The sequence below is a fragment of the Nomascus leucogenys genome, chromosome 10 (genome assembly GCF_006542625.1).
Source record: "Nomascus leucogenys isolate Asia chromosome 10, Asia_NLE_v1, whole genome shotgun sequence".
NCBI classification, from domain to species: Eukaryota; Metazoa; Chordata; class Mammalia; order Primates; family Hylobatidae; genus Nomascus; species Nomascus leucogenys.
Window position 1 is genome coordinate 75,885,715 of NC_044390.1, and position 24,782 is coordinate 75,910,496.

The following is a 24,782-nucleotide window of genomic DNA, read 5'->3' on the forward strand; positions in this document are numbered from 1 at the left end:
AATAAGAATAGCAAAAAATACCCAGCAGCTCCCTTTACCGAGCATGCCCTGCATTGGAGACACTTAGGTCACCACTGTACACCCATTGTCCTTTTTATCCTCCCCCAACCCCCACTGGGCGGAATGTAAAGCTGCAGAGACAGCCAGGCACAGTGGCTCACACCTGTAATCCAGCACTTTGGGAGGCTGAGGCGGGCGGATCACCTGAGTTCAGGAGTTTGAGACCAGCCTGCCAACACAGCGAAACCCCATCTCTACTAAAAATAAAAAACAATTAGCTGGGTGTGGTGGTACATGCCTGTAAACCCAGCTACTCTGGAGGGTGAGGCATGAGAATTGCTTGAACCTGGGAGGCGGAGGTTGCAGTGAGCCAAGATCGTGCCACTGCACTCTAGTCTGGGAGACAGAGCAAGACTCTCTCTCTCTCAAAAAAAATAAAAAATAAATAAAGCCTCAGAGTTAAAAGTGAAGAGCACTGATTGAGAACTCAGGCTGCCTGGGTTTAAATCCTGGCTCGGCTATTTACCAGCAAGTGATTTGACTTCCCTGTGTCACATCTTTCTCATCTGTAAAATGGGGATATAACAGTAGCACCTAGTTCATGGGGCGGTTATGAAGAGTAAGGAAGCTAGTGAATGTGAATTACTTCCCGGGTGCAGTGGCTCACGCCTGTAATCCCAGCACTTTGGGAGGCTAAGGTGGGCGGATCACCTGAGGTTGGGAGTTTGAGACCAGCCTGATCAACATGGAGAAACCCCGTCTCTACTAAAAATACAAAATTAGCCAGGTGTGCTGGCGCATGCCTGTAATCCCAGCTAACTGGGAGGCTGAGGCAGGAGAATCGCTTGAACCCGGGAGGCGGAGGTTGCAGTGAGCCCAGATTGTGCCATTGCACTCCAACCTGGGCAACAAGAGCAAAACTCTGTCTCAAAAAAAAAAAAAAAAAAAATAGCGAATTACTTAAGACACGATCTGGCACACAGCTGACCCTCAGTGGATGCTAGCTGTCATCATTAACATGATTTTACAGATGAGGAAGCTGAGGCTCAAAGAGGTGACTTCACTGATAAATTTCACTTAGCTAAGTCAGTGGTAAAGCTGAATTTTGCACTCTGGTCTGACAGATATTTTTTTTTTTTTTAAAGAGATGGGGTCTCGCTATGTTGCCCAGGCTATAGTGCAGTGGCTATTCCCAGGTACAATCACAGCACACTGCAGCCTCAAACTCCTGGGCTCAAGCAACTTTCCTACCTCACCCTCCTCAGTAGCTGGGACTACAGGTGTCTACCACTGCACCTGTCTCATTTGGTCTGACAGGCTTTTTATTTTATTTTGTTTTTATTTTTTAGAGGTGGGATCTCACTGTGCTGCACAGGCTGGTCTCGAACTCCTGGCCCCAAGCAATCCTCCTACCTTGGTCTCCCCAAGTGTTGGGATTACAGGCATGAGCCACTGTTCCTGGCCTGGTCTAATAGACTCTTAATTACAACCCCATGGCTTCTGGAAGTTCCAGGACTATCTGTCCACAGCACAGGATCCTGTCTCTGCAGGCCAGAGTTTCTGCACTAAAGTCAAATGAGGATTTCCTCTTTAAGGTCCTGGCTATACAAATGTATTGCAGTCTGATTTCTCGGAAATCACATCCAGGCTTTAAAACCCATGTAAAGGGCCGGGCATGGTGGCTCATGCCTGTAATACCAGCACTTTGGGAGGCTGAGGCAGGCAGATCACGAGGTCAGGAGATTGAGAACATCCTGGCCAACATGGTGAAACCCTATCTCTACTAAAAATACAAAAATTAGCCAGGCGTGGTGGTGGGTGCCTGTAGTCCCAGCTACTCAGGAGGCTGAGGCAGGAGAATCGCTTGAACTCAGGAGACAGAGGCTGCAGTGAGCCAAGATCACACCACTGCACTCCATCCTGGTGACAGAGAGAGACTCTGTCTCAAAACAAAAAAAAACCCTATGTAAAGACTTTTGCTACAACATTTATCACACTGTGTTGCAATTATTTGCTCTTCTGATTGTCTTTCCTACTAATACAAATGCTACCTGTGTGCTAAGCATCCGTATATATACATTGCCCTGTCTAATCTGCACCAACACCCAGCAAGGTATATTGATTAGACCTATTCTACAGATCAAGAAACTGAGGCTCAGAGTGGTGAAGGCATTTGATCCCCAGAATGCAGCTGAAGTTCAAAGATGGGTCTAATTTTGTCACATGAGCCCATCCAGCACAACACGGGACATTTTCCTGCTAACAATAATAAACTCAGCAGTTGTTAAACACATGCCACGTGCTAGGCCAGGTACTAAGTGTTTCACATGCATAGCTCATGTTTCCTCAAAACATCCCAAATAGAGACAATTATTCTCCCCTTTTAAAAGAGGCTGGGCATGGTGGCTCGTACCTGTAATCCCAGCACTTTGGGAGGCCAAGGCAGGAGGATTGCGTGAGCTCAGGAGTTCAAGACCAGCCTGGGAAACATAGCAAGACCTTGCCTCTATCAAAAATTTTAAAATTAAAGAAAAAAGTTGAGTGTGTTGGTACATGCCTATCGTCTCAGCTGCTTGGGAGGCTGAGGCAGGAGGATCACTTGAACTGGAGAGATGAAGGCTGCAGTGAGCTGTGATTACACTACCGCCCTCCAGCCTAGGCAACAGAATGAGATCCTGTCTCAAAACAACAACAACAACTCCCCCAACATATACAAAAACACACACACACACACACACACACACACACACACACAAAGATAAAATTGGTTAGGCACAGTGGCTCTTGTGTAGTCCCAGCACTTTGGGAGGCCAAGGCAGGCAGATTGCTTGAGCTCTGGAGTTCAAGACTTGCCTGGGTAACATGGCAGGAACTCATCTTTACAAAAAAAAATACAAAAATTAGCCGGGCATGGTGGTGTGAGCCTGTGGTCCCAGCTACATGGAAGGCTGAGGTGGGAGGATCACTGAGCTCGGGAAGTCGAGGCTGCAGTGAGCCGTGATCGCGCCACTACACTCCAGCCTGGATGAAAGATGAGACCCTGTCTCAAAAATAAAAAATAAAGAGAGAGAGAGAAAAAACTAAGGCTCAGAGAGGTCCAGGAACCTATCCAGGGTCACACAGCTTTTAGAAGATGCCGCTGGGATTTTTTTTTTTTTTTTTTTTTTTTTTGAGACGGAGTCTCGCTCTGTCACCCAGGCTGGAGTGCAGTGGTGCAATTTCAGCTCACTGCAACCTCTACCTCTACCTCCCAGGTTCAAGTGATTCTCGTGCCTCAGCCTCCTGAGTAGCTGGGATTACAGGTGCACATCACTATATGCAGCTGGGATTTGAACCTACTTCAAACTACAACATCTGTGGACTTTTTACTCCATTTACTGCCTCTGTAAACAACCTCAAGTGCAGGGACCACCATGATTTCCATTCCATTTGAATTTTCCCAAAGCCCAACAGGGTTCACCAGGTGATGAAATATTTACTGGGCATATTAGTGATGAAAGGAATGGAGCCCTGGATATGTCTCTATGTGCTCATGCAGGTTCCCTGGGTCTGCACATCACATGGGGCATCTGTTCAGTACATGAGCCATGAAAAGGGAAGCTGACTTCCTCATTATAACCCTTATTCTGGTTGTATGGCCTCTGATGAAGTATTACTTCTTTCTTTCTTTCTTTTTTTGAAATGCAGTCTCACTCTGTTGCCCAGGCTGGAGTCCAATAGCATGATCTTGGTTCACTACAGCCTCCGCCTCCCAGGTTCAAGCAATTCTACCACCTCAGCCTCCCCAATAGCTGGGATTACAGTCACACACCACCACACCCAGATAATTTTTGTATTTTTTTTTTTTTTTTTTGAGATGAAGTCTCGCTCTGTTGCCCAGGCTGGAGTGCAGTGGTGCGATCTCAGCTTACTGCAACCTCTGCCTCCCGGGTTCAAGTGATTCTCCTGCCTCAGCCTCCTGAGTAGCTGGGATTACAGGTGTGCACCACCATGCCTGGCTAATTTTTGTATTTTTAGTAGAGACAGGCTTTCACCGTGTTGGTCAGGCTGGTCTCGAACTCCTGACCTCACGATCTGCCCGCCTCAGCCTCCCAAAGTGCTGGGATTACAGGTGTGAGAGCCACTGTGCCCGGCCTTAATTTATGTATTTTTAGTAGAGACAGGATTTCACCATGTTGGCAAGGCTGGTCTCGAACTCCTGACCTCAGGTGATCTGCATGCCTCAGCCTCCCAAAAGTGCTGGGATTACAGGTGTGAGCCACCATGCTCAGCCGAAGTATTATTTTATAAGCCAGCTGTTTGTTTTTTTTTTCAGAGATGGGGTCTCGCTATGTTGCCCAGGATGGTCTCAAATTCCTGGGCTCAAGCGATCCTCCCACCTCAACCTCCCAAAGTGCCTGGATTGCAAGCATGAGCCACCGCCCAGCCCAAGCCAAGTGTTCTTGCTTACACTCCTTTAAAAGCTTTTGAGGATCCAGAGAAACCAAAGAGCAATGAACTTATAACAGGCTGAACTTTCTCTGCTGCCCGGCTTTGGCTATTAGATGGTTTAGCTGGGCGCAAGTAACAAACTGTGAACATCCTGCCCTGGAAGGTTCACAGCCACAAATAAAAAACAAATCTTTCTATGGGAATAGCCAGGAAAGGGCTGTTGGTCACACATGGGGCTTTGAAAACACATCCCACATCCCCAGAGCTGACAGGAGCTGCTATCAGGAGATCACCTTAGATCATGCAGGCCAATTACATGTCAGAATAAGAACGGACAATCTTGCCAGGTGCAGCAGCTTAAGCCTGTAAACCGAATACTTTGGGAGGCCAAGATGGGAGGATCACTTGAGCCCATGAGGTTGAGGCTGCAGTGAGCCGTGATCACGCCACTGCACTCCACCACGGGTGACAGAGCAAGACCCTGCTCAAATACAACAATAACAACACAAAAAGAGAAAACAAAAAAATAAGTGACAATCTGGTGATGTGAAGAGAGAAGTGGCCGGGCGTGGTGGCTCACATTTGTAATCCCAGCACATTGGGAGGTTGAGGCAGGCAGATGGCTTGAGTCCAGGAGTTTGAGACCAGCCTGGGCAACATGGTGAAACCCCGTCTCTACTAAAAATACAAAAAACTAGCCGGGCATGATGGTACATGACTGTAGTCCCAGCTACTCAGGAGGTTAACATGGGAGAATCATCTGAGTCCGGGAGTTAGAGGCTGCAGTGAGCCGAGATCGTACCACTGCACTCCAGCCTGGGCAACCAGAGCGAGATTCTATCTAAAAATAAAAAAAGGAAAATGAAAAGGGAAGAAAAAATGGAATTCTAGATCATGAATCTTAAGAATGCTCTGGTCTTTGATCTAGTATTATTAGCTCCACTGCTATGGGACAAACCGCTCAGAACATATTGGCCTAAAATACCAAAGTCATTGATTACCTCTTATCTCCTGTGGGTTAGGAATTTGGGAGCAGCCTAGCTGTGTGGCTCTGGTTGAAGGTCTCTCGTGAGTCTGCAATCGGATGAAGGCTTGACTGAGATCTCACGTCCACTTCCAAGGCATTTCACCCACATGGCTGACAAACCGGTGCTGGCTGTTGGCAGGAAGCCTCAGCTCCTTGTCAGGTGGGCGTCTCCACAGGCTGTTGGGGTGTCCTCAGCACAGCAGCTGGCTTCTCACAGATTAAGCGATTCAAGAAACTCAAGGGAGAAGCTGCAATGCCTTTAATGACCCAGCCTTGAAAGTCACACGGGGTCACTTCTGCTATATTCTTTTTTTTTTTTTTTTTTTTTTTGAGACAGAGTTTCGCTCTTGTTGCCCAGGCTGGAGTGCAATGGCACGATCTCGGCTCACTGCAACCTCCACCTTCCAGGTTCAAGCAATTCCCCTGCCTCAGCCTCCTGAGTAGCTGGGATTACAGGCACGTGCCACCACGCCCGGCTAATTTTGTATTTTTAGTAGAGATGGGGTTTCTCCATGTTGGTCAGGCTGGTCTGGAACTCCCAACCTCAGGTGATCTGCCCACCTCAGCCTCCCAAAGTGTTGGGATTACAGGCATAAGCCACTGTGCCTGGCCGCTTCTGCCATATTCTATTGTCTACTCGGGCTGTCCTGGTTCAGGGTAGAAGGCGACTGCACGGAGGCAGTGTCTTAGTCGTTTGTAGCTGCCATAACAGAATATTGCAGGCTGAATGGCTTAAACAACAGGAATTTACTGCTCCCAGCTTTGGAACACGGAAGTTTGAGATCAAGGTGCCAGCATGGTTGGGTTCTGGTGAGGGACCTCTTCCTGGTGTAAAGATGGCCGCCTTCTCATTGTGTCCTCACATGGTGGAGAGAGTGAGCTCTGGCCTCTTCAGCCTCTTACAAGGGCACTAATTCCATCATGGGGACTCTATCCTCATGATCTCCTCAAACCCAATTACCTCCAAATCCACCACATTAGGGGTTAGGGCTTCAGTGAGAAGACACAGAAGCATTTGGTGCATAGCAGGCATGAGTACAAGAAGACATGGGTTGTCGGGGCCATCTTGGAGGTACATTGCCAGTTCTGAGAATCCGGCCTAAGGATGGACAGCAGGTGCTACCAATGTTTTAGGCACAAAGATGTTCATTACAGCATTATTTCTAATAGTAAGAAATTTGAGACATCTATATGAGATTGGCTGAGTTAACTCTAGCACAGCCGTGCAATGGAATAATGGATATATCCATGCAGATGTCCAGATAAAGGACCGGGAAGACATCACCACACTTTGAGCAATGATTATTTCTGTGGCTGGGCATGCGATTGAGTAGTATATGTAGAAAACTGAGGCTCACGGAGTCCCAGTGTGGGACCAAATGCAGGAAGGAAAGAAGTAGGTTCTTATTAATAAATCTATTCTGCCAGAGTTGCGTTCTCCTTAACCCCCTAGAGAATGGAAGCTGGGGGCTGGGCGCGGTGGCTCACGCTTGTAATCCCAGCACTTTGGGAGGCCGAGGCGGGTGGATCACGAGGTCAGGAGATCGAGACCACGGTGAAACCCTGTCTCTACTAAAAATACAAAAAAATTAGCCGGGCGTGGTGGCGGGCGCCTGTAGTCCCAGCTACTCGGAGAGGCTGAGGCAGGAGAATGGCGTGAACCCAGGAGGCGGAGCTTGCAGTGAGCCGAGATTGTGCCACTGCACTCCAGCCTGGGCAACAGAGCCAGACTCCGTCTCAAAAAAAAAAAAAAAAAAAGAGAATGGAAGCTGGGGGGCTGGGCGCAGTGGCCCATGCCTATAGTCCCAGCACTTTGGGAGGCTGAGGTGGGCGGATCACTTGATATCAGGAGCTCAAAATCAGCCTGACCAACATGGTAAATCCCCGTTTCCACTAAAAATATGAAAATTAGCTGGACATGGTGGCTCATGTCTATAATCCCAGCTACTCAGGAGGCTGAGGCAGGAGAATTGCTTGAACCCAGGAGGCGGAGGTTGCAGTGAGCCAAGATCACACCACTGCATTCCAGCCTGGGTGACAAAGAAAGACTTCATCTCAAAAAAAAAAAAAAAAAAAAAAAAAAAAGAAAGAAAGAAAATGGAAGCTGGGCATTTAGCTTCTGAATACCCACATAACTAAAACATCCCTTTAACCAAACTGTGTCTTTTCAAATCAGAGGCTTAGCAGCCACCAATGGGGTTTGATTCTAAGCAATAGCCTGTCCAGCTAGATGCCAGGGATTGACTCTCATCCACCTCTCTAATCCTCTCTGTCACCTACACTGATTAGGACACTGAGCACTCCAGACAAGGAAAAACCATGGGAGGCCAGGCACGGTGGCTCACGCCTGCAATCCCAGCACTTTGGGAGCCCGAGGCAAGTGGATCACGAGGTCAGGAGATCGAGACCATCCTGGCCAACATGGTGAAGCCTGTCTCTACTAAAAATACAAAAATTAGCCGGGCATGGTGGCAGGCGCATGTAATCCCAGCTACTCGGGAGGAGGCTGAGGCAGGAGAATTGCTTGAACCTGGGAGGCAGAGGTTACAGTGACCCGAGATCACGCCACTGCACTCCAGCCTGGGCAACAGAGCGTGACAAGGAAGGAAGGAAGGAAGGAAGGAAGGAAGGAAGGAGGAAGGGAGGGAGGAGGGAGGGAGGGAGGGAGGGAGGGCGGGCGGGCGAGCCATGGGCTACCCCTTCTGTTGATGATAAACAGGTGTTCATCCTCTTCCTTCTTCCCCTCCCCCAGTTCAGTGGGAAATCACCAGCCATTTTTCTTGACCTCAGCACATTCGTTATCCAGGGATTGCAAAGAAAAGGAAAGAAAAGGAGACCATTTCTGGAAGAAATATATGGCTCCATCTGTCCCTGTTTCCCTAAGGCTCCTAAGTTTCAAAAAGCTTTTTGCAGATGAAAATACAGGTTTGTCTTTCCTTCCTTCTTGTCTTTTCTTTCTCTCTCTTTCTTTCTTTCCTTTCTTTCTTAGATGGAGTCTCACTCTGTTGCCCAGGCTGGAGTGCAGTGGTAGGATCTTGGCTCACTGCAACCTCTACCTCCCAGGTTCAAGTGATTCTCGTGCCTCAGCCTCCCGAGTACCTGGGATTACAGGTGCCTGACACCACGCCTGGCTAAGTTTTGTATTTTTAGGAGAGACAGGGTTTCACCATGTTGGTCAGGCTGGTCTCAAACTCCTGACCTTCAGTGATTCGCCTGCCTTGGCCTCCCAAAGTGCTGGGATTATAGGCGTGAGCCATTGCAGCTGGCTGAAAATAGAGGTTTCTTCCAGCCAGACTGCTGCAGTCCCTGCAGACCCAATGGCATCCTTTTCTGGGGTTTAGGACAATTACATCCCTAAGGAAGAACAGGCTGATCAGCTGATAGAATGGGATGCTAACTTTACCCCCACTTCAGTCAGCAAGCCGGATGTGACAGAATAACAAGCCTTTCTGCTATGATTTTAACACTAATAAAGTAGTTTGACAGCTGGGCACAAGCTGTGGTGACAAACAGATCCTGCTTTGACTTCCATCTCTGCCAAAGATGTACTGTGTGGCCCTGGGCAAGTCACTTCACCTCTCCGTGCCCCCATTTGCTAACCTTAAAAAGGAAAGAGTAATACGGCCTACCTCTCACGGTTGCTGCAAGAGTTAATGAGATAACATTTAAATGCTTAGTAAGGTATATAACCTAATAAGAGCATTAAAAATAGTTGCCACAATTACTATATTATTGCAAATTCAGAAGACATCCTATTGGGGAAGGAGATGACGGCAGGATGTAAATGTTGTAAATCTGAAAATACCGCAGTACGGTGAGTGGCTTCCCCGGCTCATGCTCTCTGGCTAAATTATTTCCACTTGGGAATTTTGGTGCTTCTTTTTTTATCATATCATGGTTTTGTTTTTGTTTTTATTATTATTATTTTTTTGACATGGAGTCTTGCTCTGTTGCCCAGGCTGGAGTACAGTGGCACGATCTTGGCTCACTGCAACCTCCGCCTCCCGGGTTCAAGCAATTCCCCTGTCTCAGCCTCCCGAGTAGCTGGGATTACAGGCATGTGCCACCATACCCGGCTAATTGTTGTAATTTTGGTAGAGGTGGGGTTTCACCATGTTGGCCAGGCTGATCTCAAACCCCTGACCTCGAGTGATCCACCCGCCTCGGCCTCCTAAAGTGCCGGGATTACAGGCGTGAGCCACTGCACCCAGTCACTTTGTGGTTTGTTTATCCAGAAAGGAGGAAAAAGTCAGGCACAGTGGCTCACACCTGTAATCCCAGCACTTTGGGAGGCCAAGGTGAGCGCATCACTCAAGGTCAGGGGTTCGAGGCCAGCCTGGCCAACATGGCGAAACCCCTGTCTCTATTAAAAATACAAAAAAAGTAGCCAGGCATGGTGGCAAATGCCTGTAATCCCAGCTACTCAAGAGGCTGAGGCAGGAGAATCACTTGAGCCCGGAAGGCAGAGGTTGCAGTGAACAGAGATCTCAGCACTGCACTCCAGCCTGGGCGACAGAGCGAGAGTCTGTCTAAAAACAACAAAACAACAACAACAACAACAAAATAGAAAGGAGGAAAAGCATGGGGACTAACCCGGGAGCAGAGCCTAAGGCACCAGATTCAAAACCAGACCCTGCTGGCCTGGATGAAGTCTTTGTGCACATTAGGAAAAGCTGCTCAGTGTGACTGTGGGGAAACTGCTGAGCCACGCTGGGCCTCAGTTTCTTCATCTCTGAAATGGGGATAAATAAGAAGATTCCACCTCACTGGGATATTCAGAAGATCACTATACGAACTGATGCACACTCTCAAGCATGCTGGGTTTTTGTTAGTTGGTTGGTTGGTTGTTTTTTTTAATTTTTGAGACAGAGTCTCACTCTGTTGCCCAGGCTGCAGTGCAGTGGCACGATCATGGCTCACTGCTGCCTGGACCTTCTGGGTTCAAGTGATCCTCCTGCCTCAGCCTCCTGAGTAGCTGGGACTGCAGGTGTGTGCCACTACGCTTTTGTATTTTTTGTAGAGAAGTGGTTTCACCCTGTTGCTCAGGCTGGTCTCGAATTCCTGGACTCAACTGATCCTCCCACCATGGCCTCCCAAAGTGCTGAGATTACAGGTGTGAGCCACCTCAGCCTACAAGCATGTTACAAATACCATTTATGAGCTGATCTTTCCCTTAGGGCAACATCCCCGACACACACACATTTTCTGTGAACAAGGTCAAATCTTTTCCATCTCAAGGGGAAAATTATCTCCCATAATCTTGCATCAGCCTTCAGTGCCAGTCTCAACCCCTTCACCAGCAAACTCTTCAAGAGTTGTAGCCCACTCGCTGCCTCCTCCTCTTTGCTTCTGCTTTAGCTCTTTCTCTCTCCCCACCCTGAATCTTCTCTTTCCAAGGTCACTGACAAATTCCTAGGGCTGGATCCAGGGCCTCCCAGTCCAGGTTTACAGGCCTGCCTGGTGACCCTGACATGGCACTGTTCTCTGCTGCCTTCACTCTTTCTCCCTCTGGCCACCTCTCCAATGTTCGTGTCCCCAGGGCCCTCCCCCTGCCCCTTCTTCTTGCAGTTTCATTCTCTCCTGGGCAGGCCCATGCATTCCCAAATCTGCTGGGCCCACACCTCCAGGGCTGAGCAGCCAGTGGCCTCCCAGACATCTCCATGTGGCAGTTCCACAGGCCCCTCAGGTGGGAGCTTATCCCCGTCCTGACACCTGACTTCCCTCCTGCGTTCCCATTTCAGGAAAACACCCCACTGTCCACTCAGCTGCCCAAGCCAGACCGAGGTGCTTCCCTCATCCTTCACCAGTCACCAAGGCCCATCAATTTAGGCCAGGCGCGGTGGCTCACGCCTGTAATCCCAGCACTTTGGGAGGCCAAGGTGGGTGGATCACGAGGTCAAGAGATTGAGACCATCCTGGCCAACATGGTGAAACCTCATCTGTACTAAAAATACAAAAATTAGCTGTGCGTGGTGGTGCAAGCCTGTAGTCCTAGCTACTTGGGAGGCTGAGGCAGGAGAATCGCTTGAACCCGGAAGGCAGAGGTTGCAGTGAGCTGAGATCGCGCCACTGCACTCCAGCCTGGCAACAGAGCAAGACTCTGTCCCAAAAAACAAACAACAAGAACAACAACAACAAATTTAGCCTTCTGAAGTTCTCTTGCCATCATCCTCTCACCTCCATCCCACCATCCCACTCTAATCCAGGCCATTCATCCATTCAGTGGTCTTTCATTGTGTACCTACTCTGTTCTAGGGACCATGCAAGGCACTGGGCACGTACATCTCTCCCTGAATCCTTGGAACCCATCCTCACTGGTCTCCTCCACAAAACACTTCCCACCCAGAACCCTGGGTGAACTCTAGCACTGTGCTGTCTATAGAACTTTCTGCAATGCTGGAAATGTCCTCTATCTGTGCTGTCCAATAGGGTAGCCACAAGTAGCCATTGAGCACTTAAAACAGGGCAAGTGTGACAAGGGAACAGAATTTCTCATTTAGTTTTATTTAAATTAATTTATTTAATTAACTGTTTTAATATTTAATTTATTTAAATTATTTTCGTTTTATTTAAATCTATTTAACTAGTGGCTGCCATATGGGACAGTGCAGCTCTAGAGAGAAAAGCTGACCACACCCTTTTGCAGTTTGCAACCCCTCCTTGGCTCCCCAGAGCCCTCAGGGTCAAGTCCAATGACCTACAAGGCCTGGCATGGTCTGCGTCCCGCCCACTGCCCCACCTGGCTCTCCACCTGTGACACTGGCTGCTTAGAGTTTGTGGAAGCCAGGGCGCTCACCTCTACCTCCGGGCCTTTGCACTAGTTCTTTTTTTTTTTTTTTTTGAGACTGAGCCTCGCTCTGTCTCCCAGGCTAGAGTGCAGTGGCACGATCTCAGCTCACTGCAACCTCCACCTCCTGGGTTCAAGCAATTCTCATGTCTCAGCCTCATGAGTAGCTGGGATTACAGACGCCTGCCACCACGCCTGGCTAATTTTTGTACTTTTAGTAGAGATGGGGTTTCCCCATGTTGGCTAGGCTGGTCTCGAACTCCTGAATCTCAAGTGATCCGCCTGCCTCGGCCTCCCAAAGTGCTGGGATACAGGCGTGAGGTGAACCACCACACCTGGCCCACCAGGTCTTCTTTTTTTTTTTTTTTTTGAGATGGAGTCTTGCTCTGTCACCAGGCTGGAGTGCAGTGGTGTGATCTCGGCTCACTGCAACCCCTGCCTCCTGGGTCCAAGTGATTCTCCTGCCTCAGCCTCCCAAGTAGCTAGGACTACAGGCTTGCACCACCACGCCCAGCTAATTTTTTTTTTCCTATTAGTAGAGATGGGTTTCACATTGTGGCCAGGACGGTGTCCATCTCTTGACCTTGTGATCCGCCCACCTCTGCCTCCCAGAGTGCTGGGATTACAGGCATGAGCCACCGTACCTGGCCTCACCCATCAGTTCTTTAGTCTGGTAGGAACACTCCCACACCCAATTCCCCACACAACCCCCATTTCTTCTTGCTCTTTCATGCCCAATTCAGGGGTCCCTGTTGGACTTCTGTGATGGGGGCCCTCCTCCGTTCCATTTGGAAGCTTTGGGTCATGGCATGAGGCTGTACCAGTGATGCCCTGTCCACATTAGCTGAGAGGTGTTCCCCAGGGATCCCCCAAGATCCTTCAGGGCAGTGGCCTCAGAGAGCTGATGGGTGGCACCGACAAGAGCGAGGACCCCTGGCCATTCCTGCTGAGAATCCAGCCTGTGTGGCTTTCATGGAGACCATCTGCATTATTAGTGGAAAAAGCATGGGGCTTTGAAGTCAGACAGGCCTGGAAGGAGGGTGGAGGTTCAAACCCCATTTCTGCAACTTGAACCCACTCACTATAAGCTCAGTGTTTTTTCTTTTCTCTCTCTCTCTCTTTTGTTATTATTTACTTATTTATTTATTTATTTATTTATTTATTTATTTATTTATTTATTTATTTAGACAAGAGTCTTGTTCTGTCTCCCAGGCTGGAGTGCAATGGCGTGATCTCGGCTCACTGCAACTTCCACCTCCTGAGTTCACGCGATTCTCCTGCCTCAGCCTCCAGAGTAGCTGGAATTACAGGTGCCTGCCACCACGCCTGGCTATTGTTTGTATTTTTAGTAGAGATGGGGTTTTACCGTGTTGGCCAGGCTGATCACAAACTCCCAACCTCAAGGGATCCGCCCACCTCGGCTTCCCAAAGTGCTGGGATTACAGGCGTGAGCCATCGTGCCCAGACTGTTTTCATTTCAATAAAATGGGGTAACAGCATTTCCCGGGGTGGATTCTTGTAAGAATTAGATATTGTAACCCTAGAAGTAGCTCCGTAGCTAGTTTTTTTAGGGAAAGGGAAAAGATTTGTATGGCCCAGATGCTGTCCTTATAATCCCACAGGTGGAGCCCTCCTCCCACAGAAATGAGGAGTCTTGTCTTCAGTTTTAAGAGTGAAAAACCAAAGTCCAATCCCTTTATCTCTGGTGGCAGAGATAAAGAAACTGAGGGTCAGAGAGGGCCAGGAGTTTGCCAGAAACCACAGGGCAAGTGGACAGCAATACTGAGAATGCAGACCCACGGATGCCCCCCGGGATAACTGTGCCTAGAATCTGTGGGTCCAATGGAGGGAAGAAAGCCCCCGAAAGGCGCTCACCTTTTCGGGTGGGTTTTTCTGCCTTCTTCCTGTTGGACCTTGGGACTGGCGGGTCCCCTCTAGGGGAATCGGAGGCAGAGGCGCCTCCTGGAGTCCCCTGGGAGGCGCTCTGGAGCCTGTGCACCTGGAGGCCAGCAGACACGCCGGGCCTGCAGCCGGGACCCTCAGAGCTGGAGAGCTCCAGGAGGTGCAGGCAGCGCGCCACCTCCTCCAGATGGTACACGACGGGGCGTCGCGCCTCCAGGGCCAGGCCGGGCGGGTGGAGGGGGTCCCCGGAGCTCGGGGGAAGTGGCGCGGTGGGCGTCTGCATCTGCCCGAAGGCACTGCGCAGAGGTCCAGCAGGCAGCAGAGCACCCTGTGGGCGTGGTCGCGGGAGGCAGCGCCTGGCACCCCCACCTGGCTCAGAGCGTCCCTGCCCTGCCCCTGGGGCTGCGGAGGCCACCTCCAGGCCCATTTGCCAGCCCTGAGCGGCTTCTGCGACCTGTGGGGGTGGGGCGAGGGTGACCAGGCTTTCTCTTCCCCTTTCTTTGGAAGTTGCTATGACATCCCAAGCCCAGGAGCTGCTGGCATTGCGTCCTCCTCTCGCCTGTCATCTGGGGGTTGGGGAGACAGACTGAACTCACCAAACCACAGAGCTCGCTGTGCACCCCTGAATGGGCCACTATCTCTTCCTTCATTCAACAGACAGATCTGGGCCTGGGGTCAAGAGCCTCCCTCTTCCCATTGTGTGCTTAGGCAACTCTCTGAGCCTCAGTTTTCTCATCTGTAAAATGGGAATGTTAAGAATAATACCATTTTAATAGTGTTTTCAGGATTAATAAGAAAACAACCAAAGTGTTTGGCATCCCAGAGGCCTGCTGCAAAGGGGCTGCTTCTGGTTTTGTTTTGAAACAGGGGTTCGCTCTGTCACCCAGGCTGGAGTGCAGTGGCACCATGCAGCGGCACGATCTCGGCTCACTGCAGTCTCTGCCTCCTAAGTTCAAGTGATTCTCCTGCCTCAGCTTCCTGAGTAGCTGGAATTACAGGTGTGCTGCATGCCCAGACATTTTTTGGATTTCTAGTACAGAGGGGGTTTCACCACGTTGGCCAGGCTGGTCTCAAACTCCTGACCTCAAGTGATCTGCCTGCCTTGGCCTTCCAAAGTGCTGGGATTCCAGGCATGAGCCACAGCCCCCGGCTGAGGCTGTTTTTGTTGAACGCTTCCTCCACCCCTACCTTCCTGCCCCTCAGCCCAAGGGAACCCCCTGCCTGGTCCACCCAGGAGCCCATCCCTGCTGAGCTTTGGGCTGAGCAGGCAGAATGGCTAAGGCCGAAGCTGGAACCAGAAAGAGACAGGCTCTGTGACCTTGGACAAGTCACTGCCTCTCTCTGGGCCTCAGCTTCCCCATCTATAGAAGACAGGTGCTATACTGCAACAAGTCAGAGGGGCAGCAATGACTGGTACATTTATGGAGCACTTACTGTATGCTTCACGCTTCACCTGCTTCCTAACAACCCTATGAGGCCACCAGCCCCACGGTACAGGAAGCGAGGCTCAAAGAGGTGGAGCGAGGCGTCTACGGTCATACAGCTGTAAGTAGGGTTGGTAAGCTTGAACCCCAGCTCTCCTTTCTGAGCAGCATGTTCCCCTGGGGGCCTTGGGCTAACTTTGGAGGGGCTTCCACCTCCCCAGCCCTCCCTTCCTTCCCAACCTCCATCAGGAGGCGCTCCCCTGGAGGAGCAGCTGCCGCTGGCCCCCACCAGGCTTGGCACAGAAGGCCAGGGCTGGGCTGCTGCTCTGCCTCCACCTAGCTGGGAAATGAGATGGCCTGTTGGGGGAGGGCGTTCTGGAAACCTGCCCTGGCTCTCCGGGACTGCACCCAGTAGCCACAGAAATGGAGACTCAGTTCCTTCAGCAATCTGTGCCCCTACTATGTGCCTGGCACTGAGCAAGGTTCTGGGGTGGGGTGGAAAAATGGGACACCTGTCTGTCCTCCAGGAGCTCACCCTAAGTCACAGAAGCCCATGTTTATGGAGGATTTACTACGCGGACTGCCTCCTTTAGTTCTTACTACAGCCAAGTAATTGGTGCTAATATTATCCCCAAGTGAAGTATTTGGAAGACGAGGTCCAGAGAGGAAAAGTGATTTGTCCAAGGTCATACAACCCTGTCAGTGTTGGAGCTGAGGTTTGAACCCCAGACAGGCTGACTCCAGGGAGGACCTGAACTGTCTCTCTACAGGGCTGTTCATAGAATACCTACTATGTGCCAGTCATTGTAGGTCCTCTCCAACGCTCCCACAGACTGTACCCCTATTTTGCAGAGAGGGAAACAGAGGCTCAGAGAGGTTAGGTAACTGGGCCAAGACTACACAGCCAGGAAGTGGCAGAGCAAAGATTCAAACTCAGACTTGCCTGATTCCCCAAACTTCTCAGGACCCAAGAGGAGAAAAGAGATCAGCCCTATCATTCATTCATTCATTCAGTCAGTCAGTCATTCAACAAGTATTTATTGAGCACTTATTATATCAGGTATAGGGCAGACAGCAATCAACCTGACCCAGCCTCTGCCCTCAGGGAGCTCACAGTCCTGGGCATATCCATAGGGTGCTCATACTAAATAGTTATCTCTTCAGCATTTAGGGGAGGGGCTGTCAGGAATAGCTTCCTGGAAGAGGCAGCTCTGAAATTCTGTCTGGGCCATCTAGGTAAGACATGTCACTTCTGAGTTTTTTCATCTGAAAAATAGTAATAATAAGGCTCACCTGGTCCAGTGTGGCTCAAGAAATGTCATCCATGCCTGGTGCAGTGGTTCACATCTGTAAATCCTACCACTTTGGGAGGCCAAAGCAGATGGATCACTTGAGCCCAGAAGCTCAAGACCAGCCTGGGCATCATAGGGGACCCTCACCTCTACAAATAATAATAATAATAAAAATGAGCTGTGTGTGGTGACACATGCCTGTGGTTCTAGTTACTCAGGAGGCTGAGGAAGGAGGATTGCTTGAGCCTAGGAGTTCAAGGCTGCAGTAAGCTGTGATCGTGCCACTGCACTCCAGCCTGGGTGACAGAGCAAAACCGTCTGTTAAAAAAGGAAATGGCTGGGCGCGGTGGCTCACGCCTGTAATCTCAGCACTTTGGGAGGTCGAGGCGAGTGGATCACGAGGTGAAAAGTTCAAGACCAGCCTGACCAATATGGTGAAACTCCGTCTCTACTAAAAATACAAAAATTAGCCGAGTGTGGTGGCACGCGTCTGTAGTCCCAGCTACTCGGGAGGCTGAGGCAGGAGAATCGCTTGAACCCGGGAGGTGGAGGTTGCAGTGAGCCAAGATTGCACCACTGCACCCCACCCTGGGCGACAGAGCAAGACTCCATCTCAAAAAAAAAAAAAAAAAAATTCTGTCATTCATGATCACTGTTATAATCCCAGTGAGCCCCTACCACAGGGCACAGAAAGTGGGCAGGGAGAGAAGAGGGGTGATATCCCAAAGTCCATGCTTTGGGAGAGGACAGGCAGAGAGTTCCCAAGACTCTCAGAGCCCAGGAATACAGGACAAACTAGTGAAAAGAATCCCCAGTGGCTTCAGACAGGGTGTCGCCTCTGTGGATCTGTGGCCAAAACTGTGACCACACCCAGGCCCCTGGGGCCTTCAGCAGGAATGAGGTCAGGGCTGTGGCTGGGGGAGAGAAAGGAGCAACCGGTGTTCAAGAACTAAGGACAGCCGCATAAAGGGTGGGGGAGGGGGGAGATTCTGAGCTTAGAGCTTTAGCATTGGTGTAACCTGAGTTCAAATCCAGGTAGGACACTCATCATGTGACCTTAGGCAGGTGATGTCACCTCTCCAAGCCTCACTTCCTCTTTTAGATATTGTGTTATTAATACCTGTATCACTACCTTGTCATAGAAAATCAGATCATTCTGAAAATTACTTTATTGATTAATTGATTGATTGATTGAGACAGGGTCTCTCACTGTATCACCCAGGCTGGAGTGCAGTGGCACAATCATGGCTCATTGTGGCTTCAATGTCCTGGGCCCAAGTGATCCTCCCACCTGAGCCTCCTGAGTAGCTGGGACTACAGGTGCTCACCACCGCACCTGGCTAATTTTTGTATTTTTTGTAGATACAGGGTTTCACCATGTTGCCCAGACTGGTCACGAACTTTTGAGCTCGAGCAATCCGCCTGCCCGACCTCCCAAAGTGCTGGGATTACAGGTGCAGTGTGGAGCACTTACCAGGGCCAGGGGCTGTTCTAAACACTTTCTACGTATATTTTGTTAATGAGAGGTATGTGGCACAGCAGCTGGCTCATGCCACATAAGCACAGCTGTTATCACTCCTCTGCATCATGTGATTCTGTTACAATCACTGTTTTACTAATCAGGAAAAACACCAGCAATAACAACAACAGGGAAAGCGAATTCCATTTTGGGAGCAGGATAGGGCCTTGGGCAATTCTGTGGGCCTGGCTGGGACCTAGATGAGGGCAAGAATTTCGGAGGGCCCAGTCCCTCTAGGGCTATGCACTTGAGGTCTTCTCTCAGGAACTTCAGGAAAAAAAATGCAGAATTAGAAACCTTTCCTAGGAAGAATTAGGAACTCTTGTCCTAGAAGTCCAACTTGCCTCCTAAATAGAGCATGTGTGCATGTCTGTGTATGCATGTGTGCATGTATGCGTGTGTGTGCATGTGTGTATGCGTGTGTGTGCATGTGTGTTGCGTGTGTATATGCGCATGTGCGTGTGTGTGTATGTGTATGCGCATGTGTGTTTGGCATGTGCATGTGTGTGTATGTGTATGCGACGTGCATGTGTGTTGTGTATGCGATGATGTGTGTGTATGTGTATGCGCATGTGCATGTGTGTTGTGTATGCCAGTGTGTGTTATGCGCACGTGCATGTGTGTGTATGTGTATGCCGTGCATGTGTTGTATGTGTATGCGCACGTGCATGTGTGTATATGCGACGTGCATGTGTGTGTATGTGTATGCGCACGTGCATGTGTATGTGTATGCGCACGTGCATTGTGTGTATTGTATGCGCACGTGCATGTGTGTATATGCGCATGTGCATGTGTGTGTATGTGTATGCGCACGTGCATGTGTGTGTATGTGTATGCGCACGTGCATGTGTGTGTATGTGTATGCGCACGTGCATGTGTGTGTGTGCACGTGCATGTGTATGTGTATGCGCACGTGCATGTGTGTATGTGTGTGGTGTATGTGTATGCGCACGTGCATGTGTGTGTATGGCATGTGCATGTGTGTGTATGTGTATGCGCACGTGCATGTGTGTATATGCGCATGTGCATGTGTGTGTATATGTGTGCGTGTATGTGTATGTGCCACGTGCATATGTGTGTATGCATGTATGTGAACGTGTGTATGTGTGTATGTGTATGCGCACGTGCATGTGTGTATGTGTGTGTATGCGTATGTGTACGTGCATGTTTGTGTGTGTCTGTGTGTGTATGTGTATGCGCACGTGCGCGTGTGTGTATGCATGTGTATGTATGTGCACGTGCGTGTGTGCGTGTGTGTATGTGTATGCGCACGTGTGTGTGTGCGTGTGTGTGTATGCGTGTGTTTGGGGGTATCGGGGTGTTTTCCCAGATCACTGCCCAGCTCCTGGCCTTGCTCAGTCTTGCACCCTTTCCAGCCCGGCCTCTGGTGCCCAGCCCATCCAAGCCCTGCTGCCAGCCGCCAGTCCCAGCTGTCTGTTGTGGCAGATGTTTTTGGCTGTGCCATAGCAACGCCAGAACAGGATGTAACTTGGATCACAGCAGGGACAAGCCCACGCGCACAGGCTGCCCATGCCTTTCCCCTCCCTGAAGGCTTGTTGGGAAAGACTGGTCAGGTCCAGGTCGAGGACAAATGGTGTTTGTTGTCTGGAAAGAGGCAGACCTCATGTCCTCTTGGGGTCAGTGGCAGGGGAGTGAGAGGACACAGTGCAAATCCTAGCTGAGCGCCTCCTTCAATGAGCTCGGGTTTGCATCCATTGGCTCTTCCAGGAGATGCTAAGGGAGTTGCCAGGTAGGACGAGAAGCCACCTGTCAGCAAGGCCTGGCCTGTGGGGGCCGGCCTGTCTTCCCCACGATTATAGCAGCTACTCATTGAGGGATTACTTTGTGCTACTTATGCTAAATACTTTCTATAAACAAAGAATATAAAGATTCGGGGCATTTACTTTGTGTTAATTACACAGTGCTACCCTGTTTTTTTAAGGAGCGAAGGTTTAATAGGCAAAAGAAAAAGAAAGAGAAAGGCAAACAGCTCTGTCTCTCTAGTGAGAGAGAGGAAACTTCTAAGAGGAAAAGAGCCACCAGCGGAGGATGCACTGGATTTTATAGTCAGGTTTGAGGAGGCGGTGTCTGATTTACATAGAGAACAAGATTACTTCCCTGAACTGTAAACTTCCCGCACATTGCATACACAGAGAGGATAGGAGATCCTTGCTCTGTCGCACAGGCTGGAGTGCAGAGGCATGATCTCAGCTCACTGCAGCCTCCACCTCCCGGGTTCAAGCAATTCTGTCTCAAACAAACAAACAAACAAAATGCAAAGTTGGAGATCCTGTTGCCAAAACCCCATTGGGCAGTTGGAGGCCTGGGTCAGTCTAGAAGCCTTTGGATAACACCAAGGGGTAGCCCCAGCCAGAAATCCTCAGTTGCTCCAGAACCTCCCCCAGCCCCACGTGACGGCTAAGTTCTCCATGAAAGGAAGCTGGTTCAAACATGTCCAGCAAACCATGGGTGCTGGAGGATTCTCCATGTTCTCCCCAGTAAGACTGACGTCCGAGTCTTTAAGAATGGCAGCTAACTAACCGTGTTTTTAACTGGCTGATGGACGCCCATTATTGATTTGACTTGGTTCTAAAATGGAGGCTGAAGAGCCCTGAGATGAAAGGTCAGAGGTGGAGTCCGCTCCTCTACTCACCATTCTGATGAATGTTGTATCTTGGTATCCGGACAAGGTCCCCATTATGAAGCAGCTACGTTGTCTGGGGTAAATACCTAGGGTTTGTCATCTCGCATCAGGAAAATTTAGGACATGGACACACGTGAACAGTTTGGGAGCAGAGGTTTAAATAGGCAAAAGAAAGAGAAAGGAAAACAGCTCTCTCTCTAGTGAGAGAGACGGGACTTCGAGAGGAAAAGACCAACAGTGCTAGTCTTTATAATACCACTAGGAGGTTATTCCTGTTTTCCAAATGGGGAAACTGAGGTGGAGAGAGATTCAGTCACTTGTCTCAAGTAGATGAGTGTGTAAATTAAGGAGCTGAGACTGGGACCCAGGGCTGTCTTGCTCCAAAACCCTTGATGGAATGGTAATGCTGCCAGGACCGGCTACATAATTAACTAGACCCAGTGCAAAACAAAAAGGCCAGGCTCTTGTTTAAGAATGATGAGAAATTTCAAGATGGTGACAGCAGAACATGAAAACCAAGTGCAAGGTCTTCACAAATTTAGAGTCCTATGCAACTGCCCTGAAGCCAGCCCTGGACACTGTACTTCCATTGTCACACCACGCAGTTCCCTTGCCACCCTCAGACACTCAGAAGGGTGGGCACAAGCAACCTGGAGCAGCTGACAGCCCAGGACAGTAAGCCCCTGCCTGGCACCCGAAAGCTACAGCGATCCAAAAGTACTCTGTTCCTGGGGACCAATGCAACCCCATCAAAGGGAGGGAAGGAAAGAGCCTTCCACAAAAATGCTCTACTGAGTGTCCTAGAGCCATGGGCCTGGGATCTTAGAGAGCAAATTCTAGCTCAATTAAAAAAAAAATTCTTGGCCGGGCGCGGTGGCTCACACCTGTAATCCCAGCACTTTGGGAGGCCAAGGCGGGTGGATCCCGAGGTCAGGAGATCGAGACCATCCTGGTTAACATGATGAAACCCCGTCTCTACTAAAAATACAAAAAATTAGCTGGGCGAGGTGGCAGGCGCCTGTAGTCCCAGCTACTCGGGAGGCTGAATGGCCTGAACCCTGGGGGCGGAGCCTGCAGTGAGCCGAGATCGCGCCACTGCACTCCAGCCTGGGTGACAGTGAGACTCTGTCTCAAAAAAAAAAAAAAAAAAAAAAATTCTTTTATTAAATCTTTACTTTTTTTTTTTTTTTCCCAAGACGGAGTCTTGCTCTGTCACCCAGGCTGCAGTGCAGTGGAACAATCTCAGCTCACTGCAACCTCCACCTCCTGGGTTCAAGCAGTTCTCCTGCCTCAGCCTCCTGAGTAGCTGGGATTACAGGTGCCCATCCCCACACCTGGCTGATATTTGTATTTTTAATAGAAGCAGGGTTTCATCATGTTGGCCAAGCTAGTCTCGAACTCCTGACCTCATGATCCACCCACCTCGGCCTCCCAAAGTGCTGGGATTACAGGCATGAGCCACCTTGCCCAGCCACATTTTTTATAAGCTTTTGTTTTGTTTTGTTTTTTGTTTGAGACGGAGTCTCGCTCTGTCGCCCAGGCTGGAGTGCAGTGGTGCGATCTCGGCTCACTGCAAGCTCTGCCTCCCAGGTTCACGCCATTCTCCTGCCTCAGCCTCCCGAGTAGCTGGGACTGCAGGTGCCTGCCACCACGCCCAGATAGTTTTTTGTATTTTTAGTAGAGACGGGGTTTCACCATGTTGGCCAGGATGGTCTCGATCTCCTGACCTCGTGATCCACCTGCCTCGGCCTCCCAAAGTGCTGGGATTACAGGCGTGAGCCACCATGCCTGGCCACATTTTTTTACATTATAAAAGTAACATAATCCTGAGGCCGACACGGGCAGATCACTTGAGGTCAGGAGTTCGAGACCAGCCTGGCCAACATGGTGAAACCCCATCTCTACTGAAAATACGAAAAGTTAGCCAGGCATGGTGGCATGTGCCTGTAGTCCCAGCTACTCGGGAAGCTAAAGCAGGAGAATCACTTGAGCTCAGGAGGCAGAGGTTGCAGTGAGCCAAGATTGAGCTACTGTACTACAGCCTAGGCGACAGAGAGAGACTCTGTCTAAAAAAAAAAAAAAAGCCAGATGTGGTGGCTCACACCTGTAATCCCAGCACTTTGGGAGGCCAAGGCAGGTGGATCACCTGAGGTCAGGAGTTTGAGACTAGCATGGCCAACATGGTGAAACCCTGTCTCTACTAAAAATACAAAAATTAGCCAGGCATGGTGGCATGCACCTATAGTCCCAGCTACTTAGAAGGCTGCAGCAGGAGAATCACTTCAGCCCAGGAAGTGGAGGTTGCAGTGAGCCTAGATCGTGCCACTGCACTCTGGCCTGGGCGACAGAGTGAGACTCTGTATCAAAAAAAAAAAAGGAACCACACGGTGGCTCACGCCTGTAATCCCAGCACTTTGGGAGGCCAAGACGGGTGGATCACCTGAGGTCAGGAGTTCAAGACCAGCCTGGCCAACGTGACAAAACCCCATCTCTACTAAAAATACAAAAATTAGCCAGGCGTGGTAGTGCATGCCTGTAATTCCAGCTACTTGGGAGGCTGAGGCAGGAGAATTGCCTGAACCTGGGAGGCGGAGGTTGCAGTGAGCTGAGATCACACCATTGCACTCCAGCCTGGGCAACAGAGAGAGACTCCATCTCAAAAAAAAAAGTAACATAATTCTGTTGCAGAGATTTTGGCAGACAGACAAAAGAAGGAAGAAAATAAGCCTTGAATCCTCCCTGTCTAACCCATTGCTGTTAGCAGGTGGTGAGTTTTCTTTCTTTCACAGAGGGCTTTCTGTCAGGATCCCCGGGATGACACAGACTGCCTCTTCTCTTCCCCAGTGCCTGGCCACAGCAGGGGCTCCATGAAGCAGAGAAGAATGCCAGAATGGGTGGATGTTATAAAGGGGCTTGGCTTGGTTGACCTTTCAGATTCTTCTGGACTCTGAAAAACTCAGTATTCTTTGATTCACAGCAAAAGCCTGGCATCGACCTGGGGTTCAGTCCCAATATGCCAGGCCCTTGACAGTCTCAGAAGTGACTGAGACATGGCCCCAGCCCCAGTGGAACTTGGTTTAGGCAGTCATGGGTGTCCCTAAACGTTCCAAGCTTTGGCAAATGAAGCAGGGGCTCCTTTTTAAAAAAGGTCTTTATAAAAAATCAAGTCAACATGAAATTGGAATACTAAATTAATATAACTGAGGTTTTCCCTCAAATCCTATGCTTTTAAGCTAATGATTCTACAGTCCTAGAACCTTTTTTTTTTTTTTTTTTTTTAATTAAGAGACAGGTTTTACTTTGTTGACTAGACTGGAGTACAGTGGTGCCGTCAAAGCTCACTGCAGCCTCCAACTCCTGGGCTCAAGCGATCCTCCTGCCTCAGCCTCCCCTTTAGAGTAGCTACAACTATAGACACGTGCCCCCACACCCGGCTAATTTTTAAAGTTTTGTGGAGATGGGGGTGTTGCTTTCTTGCCCAGGCTGGTCTTGAACTCCTGGCTTCAAGCAATCCTCCCACCTCAGCCTCCCAAAGTGAGGGGACTGCAGGCATGAGCCACTGTGCCCAGCCTGCAACTAACACTTATGGTTATCAATATTCCCTCCCTTAGTTAACTGTCTCAGGTGTCATAATAGCCTTTCTTATATGTATCAAAACTCATACTGAACAAGTTCTTGGTTGCAAAAGGAGATTTATTGTTTGCACCTGTCTATAAGTACTTGTCCACAAGTTAAACAAACGCACATGTAAGTCCA

The 24,782-nt window shown here is 49.7% G+C and overlaps 1 non-coding gene across 1 annotated transcript; it reads right to left on the reverse strand.

The window, feature by feature from the left end:
* Nucleotides 1-24,657: 24,657 nt before the first annotated feature.
* Nucleotides 24,658-24,782, reverse strand: LOC115837141. The gene has a single exon (XR_004032173.1). It is a non-coding gene; the product is annotated as a small nucleolar RNA SNORA40 (small nucleolar RNA).